The sequence below is a fragment of the Pongo abelii genome, chromosome 8, assembly GCF_028885655.2.
Source record: "Pongo abelii isolate AG06213 chromosome 8, NHGRI_mPonAbe1-v2.0_pri, whole genome shotgun sequence".
In the NCBI taxonomy this organism is placed as follows: Eukaryota; Metazoa; Chordata; class Mammalia; order Primates; family Hominidae; genus Pongo; species Pongo abelii.
In genome coordinates, this window is record NC_071993.2 from 86124586 (window position 1) to 86130444 (window position 5859).

Sequence of the window (5859 nt, forward strand, 5' to 3'; positions counted from 1 at the left end):
GGGTTGCCTTGGGTTTCATGTTTCTTGGCTGTGAATTATTGACTACTGGATTCTGGGACATTTGCCAAATTTTAATGACACAATTAGGCATCGGGGTAATAGAGGTAAATTGGCAGAATCTCTTCTTCCTCTCCCTATCCCTTCAGACTCTGTGGCCGCCTTAATTGGGTCCTGGAAAATGGTCAGAAGTGAATGAAAGCAAGCCGACCACTCACAATATTTTATTAGCAATGGAACTGGATTTCACAAGGGAGAAATTCAATGCGGTATTGTGTAACATGCAGGATAAGGATGGGGGATAGACCCAACCTAGGAAGTTTAACATCTAATGAAAATCGACGACCCTCTAAATGAATTTTCAGGATGAGAAGATAAGGCCAGGATATTGCTTTTGGAAGAATTTTATTTAAACAAACCTGAAGAGTCTACTATGTTCCCGGTACTATGCTGAGTGTTTCCTATATAAATTGTTTCATATTTTCAAATATTTTCCCCCCTCTGTTAAAAGAAAACTTCAGACAAATTAAATTCAACAGAGTTTAATTGAGCAAGGGAAAAAATAAAAACATTTGCGAATCAGGCAGCCTCCAGCTTCACAGCAGATTCAGAGAGACTCCACGGATGCCTCATGGTCAGAGCAAATTCACAGGCAAAAAAAAAAGGAAAGTGACACACAGAAATTGGAAATGTGGTACAGAAACAGCTGGATTGGTTATAGGTTGGCGTTTGCCTTATTTGAACACAGTTTGAACACTCAGCAGTGTATGAGTGGTTGAAGTACGGCTGCTGGGATTGGCCAAGACTCAGCTATTGTTACAGGTGCATACTCCTAAGTTAGGTTTCCAATCTTGTCTGCCTACTAAGTTAGGTTACGGTTTGTCCAAAAGGACTCAAATATGGAAGTACAGAGTCCTTCTCAGGACATATTTAGTTTACTTTAACATTTCAAAGCAGTGATCTTATGCTATTGAAGACAATAGACGTAAGTATCAATGCTTGGGATCAAAGTTTTTTCTACCTTTTCTTTGTTTCCCTGCATGGCCTTGAGTTATCTCTTTGGAATCTTGATTATCTTGAAGATTCTCTTAGCATGGTGTGAAGCTCATGGCCTTATAGTCACAGACACAGGGATGGTGATATACAGCTATATTTTGGCTCATACATGTGGACCTGAAGTAAATGCTTTACTAGAACACAGTGCCCACAGTTGGTAAACCTTGAACCTGTGTATTCTCTTGATTGTCTGTATTTACTACATTGGTCAGCCTTAGTATTTTCCATGCAGAAATCCTTTCTCGTAACTCTTGGGGATGGTATATATATATATATATATATATTTTTTTTTAAATTTTTTAATTTTTTTATTTTTTCAAATTCCAGTTCCCAGAAAAAATTTCAGCTGATAAATCAGAAACATGGAAAAAGCTATTATAGTTCTCCTGAAAGAATTAACCTTTATCAATCCACATAGAATTGTTACTAGTTTGAAGGAATCCACTGACATCAAAAGGAAGAACAGGAAAAGCAGACATGTGCGGTCAAAGGTTACGTCGGACACTTCTGGAAACTGGAACAATAGCATATAGGAGAGAAGTGGTTGTGATATAATCACTTAGTCTTTCTTGTCTCTGTTGCCATGGTATTATAAATAGGTGTTTGTATGCCTGACTGCTTCTCACAGTGATCCTTATAGATAGAAGAGATGTTATTAATATTAATAAGTTTACATACATTGTATACTACATACAAATCCTATGAGTGGTGATCCAAGAAATAACAAGTTTTGTGGCAAAACATGTCCCTAAATTGGCAATTTTTACACAAGATTGAAAGTAGTGCTGTTAACTTTGCTAGAAGATCTGAATTTTATGTTAATAGAATACTACCCAATAATATCTGCTGGTGTTTTCCAGTGTCTAAATATTCAATATCTAAAATAGTACTTACTGTCCTTACAAAATTGTAACAGAGAAATGCAAAGAGAAAGATATGTACATTTGTGTGGAATACTCTAACATGAAATCACAAACTGATCTAAAATTTAGATCAGCAAAAGCAATCTCAATTTCAATGTCAAAATCAAAACTAAAGCATATATAAAATTAGATTATTTGAAGGAACATGTATGTTAACATACAACAAAAATATGTCTTTAGATGAACACCTAATTCAAATAATACTAATGCAAAATGAAAAAAAATTTTTTGGAATATTTGTCACCAAAGATCAAGGCTATTGGAAAGGGCAATTGATACTTTTTCTGCTTAAAAATTTCATTTTAAGTCTGTTATCTTTTAAAATATTAAATATTGGCGGTATCATCATTTAATTTCTGAATATTTTATTTGACATTTATTTTCTTATGTTATTGAAATATATCATCTTATCATAGTATATTGGTTCATTTTAATGGTATATCATGCATTTATTACTTTTTATTTATTACCTTATTTTTATAGGAAATCTCTGAACTTTTAGAGGTTTAATACTATCATATAAATGATTCAATGCTCCTTATTGTGATTTTTCCATATTATTTAAGAATGTAAATAAAGTGTTAATAATTTAGAATAACATAATTTTGGCAATTCTGATTTCTCCTTACTGAATCTTTTATTTATTTATTTATTTATTTATATGTTTATTTATTTATTTATTTATTTTGAGATGGAGTTTCGCTCTAGTTGCCCAAGCTGGAGTGCAATGGTGCGATATCGGCTCACTGCAACCTACGCCTCCCAGATTCAAACGATTCTCCTGCCTCAGCCTCCCGAGTAGCTGGGATTACAGGCACCCGCCACCACGCCCGGCTAAGTTTTCGTATTTTTAGTAGAAATGGGGTTTCACCATGTTAGCCAGGCTGGTCTTGAAATCCTGACCTCAGGTGATCTGCCCGATGCATCGGCCTCCCAAAGTGCTGGGGTTACAGGCATGAGCCACCGCACCCGGCTGTTACAGAATCTCAAAGATTTATATTTGTTGGGAATTGAAACACTAGTACTCAGCCTCACCGGGCCTACATTCTGCTTGGCAACAATTTTCTTGACCTGATCTCAGTTGCCTTTTATGGATAGGGAATGGGTTCTACTTTGCCGCAGTCCCAAGGTAAACTGTTTAATTTTTCTGTTTTGCCCAGCTCCTCTGGGAATTGAAGTTGGCAGCTCCTCCCCAGAGTAAGCCCTCTTTATCTTAAGATCCAGCCTCCAGAGTATATAAGTATATAAGCTCTAGAAAACTTTCTTATTTTGAGTTGGTCTGGTGATAATTTCCAGGCCTTCTCCCTGTAACTGGTTACAGAAATAAAAACTCTCTCTCTCCCCAGTTCATCTGCATCTCTTTACTGGGCCATGAGAAATAGCAGCCCAATCCTCAGTTTGGTCCGGGAACACCGTGGTTCATCAAGGCTCTGCATTCTTGTGCCTGCTCCAGAGGTTTGTACTCTGCGTACTCCCTATGTGTCTTTCCATTTCTGGTGAAATGTGTACTTTTCTCTCAGGCAGGCGTTTGTTATCTAAGGGACAAACTAATTCACAACAATGCTTTAATGCAGCAGTTTTTAACCTTGGCTGCAATATTAGAAACACCTGGGTAGCTTTTCGAACTTCTCCACATTGAGCCTTACCCTATCCAATCAAAATCAAAATCTGTGGGGATGGTGCCTTAATACTAATAATTAAAAAAAACCCTTTTAGGTGATTGATTATAAGGTGCAGTTAGGGCTGAGAATCACCGTGTTCTTAATAGTTCAAGTGGCCCCAGGGAATGTATTTAAATAAGAACTGAGGCTCTCAACATCTAACACCACAGAAGGACTTCAGGTGGGACTTTCAGTCTTTAGAAGAAACATTTATAGGCTGAGGGAATGGGATGCGTGCAGGCAGTGAAGGCTTTCTTAATTCATACTAATCAGAGAGTTGACCGGGAAGAATGTGATGGGAAGGCTGGTGCTTGCTTCTGGCTCCTCTTTCCTCTGCAGGGAGATGAAGCGGAGTATAGGAGAGCAGCGACTGGCCGAGTAAGGAACAAAGATTGCTGTGTTAGGGGCACATTTTCAGCCATGTCCTGTAGCAGAGACAGAGGGGTTATGTTGCATATATTGTACTTGTCTTCTCTGAATATGTCTACATATATATGTCCTTGTAATAGATCGTTTGATTCTGACTCTTAGCGATAGCTTCTGGAGAGGCTCAACTTCCTAAGTGCTTGGTGCACACAATAATTCTCCTTCTTTTCTTTCTTTATTTTTATTTTTTTTTGAGACAGGGTCTCACTCTGTCAACCAGGCTGGAGTGCACTGGAGTACAGCTCACTGCAGTCTCAACCTCCCAGGCTCAGAGAACTCTCCCACCTGAGCCTCCCGCTGGGGCCTATAGGCCTGAGCAACCGCGCTGACCTCAATTTTTCTTTCTGGTTTTTTTGTTAGTTTGTTTGTTTTTGAGACAGGGCCTCACTCCCATTGCCTACGCTGTAGTGCAATGGCACCATCACAGCTCATTGCAGCCTTGACTTCCCAGGCTCAGGTGATTCTCATGCCTCAGCCTCCTGAGTAGTTGAGACTGCAGGTGCGTGCCACCATGCCTGGCTAATTTTTGTACTTTTAGTAAAGACTGGGTTTCGCCCTATTGGCCAGGTTGGTCTCAAACTCCTGGGCTCAAGAGATCCACCTGTTTCAGACTACCAAAGTGCTGGGCTTACAGGCATGAGCTCAATTCTTTTTTCATTTTGCTTTTACATCCATAACCAGCATTATCAAAAAATTTGCCTCTGTGAGGGTCTGGATGGCTGGTTGTTGTGAAAAAACCATCTTCCATCAAGTGAAGATATATATAAATATAATAATTAGTGATCAGAGAGTGACCACTCATGTCTCCTGTGGGTTTTGTTCTTGCTTCTGCGAACATTGTTATAATCATTTGTTTTATGTGCTTCTGCCAAACTTAGGTCATGGACCCTCTTTTAAAAATATATCTACTCATCTATCATCTGTCTTCTACCAGGATGCAAGTTTCATGAAGAAGGGAATGTATTAGTCTTGTTCCCTGTTGTATCCCCACCACCTAGCAAAGCGCCAGAGCATAGTGGGCACCCCCACATGAATGAATGATTAATACATTGACTCTGGAGCTGGCTGGCTTGTTCCTTCTACAAATCAATAAAATCAGTTGCAGAAGTAAAATTGCTCAACCATTCATTTTCTCTTATTTCTATTTAGTTAAGATAATTACATTTGCAGCATCTTTGTTTACTCCTCTACAAAGCTGCTGCTTTTTGTTTCAGAAGGATTTTCTATCATGTTTTATTTTAATTGTACATCAAAGAAGCCAAACTGCATCAACCTCCTCTTGTTACATTCAGTTTTTGTGATTCTTCTATGTTTAATTCATGCTGATGTTTTGTAGGCTGTTATCAGCCAGGAGTTGAAATCTAAAGTACTGGAATAAAATACTCCTTAAAGCATATTATGACAGACCAGCAGTGACCATGACACTCATACACTGTGAAAGTAATTTCATACCTTTATTCCTTATGCAGGTTTTCCAATGTTATCTTCATATTTGGATGAGATGTAAAAATAGGATTTCTTCTTCCTTTTTCCTCTCCTCCTCAATCCTATGCATTTTTTAAAAATCAGAAAGGAATCATGTTTTCATGGAGACCTATGCATCACAGCACTTAATGACCTGCTCATCACAGACTGGATCCCTCACATTTTCTAAGATGGTGAGTTGTGATGCCTTAAATCCAATCTCATGTGGAATGCTCCATGCAGTGTTCAGGATGTTTGATTTCTTATCCTCTGGCTTTCCTTGAGTAAATCCTCAGTTAAAAAAAATAAATGTATCACATTTTATTTCAAAG

The 5859-nt window shown here is 38.1% G+C and overlaps 1 long non-coding RNA gene across 1 annotated transcript; it reads left to right on the plus strand.

Annotated features, from left to right (window-relative positions):
• Positions 1-838: 838 nt before the first annotated feature.
• Positions 839-1668, plus strand: LOC129048295 (uncharacterized). Its single transcript, XR_008510524.1, has 2 exons — positions 839-982; positions 1381-1668. It is a non-coding gene; the product is annotated as an uncharacterized LOC129048295 (long non-coding RNA).
• Positions 1669-5859: the final 4191 nt, after the last annotated feature.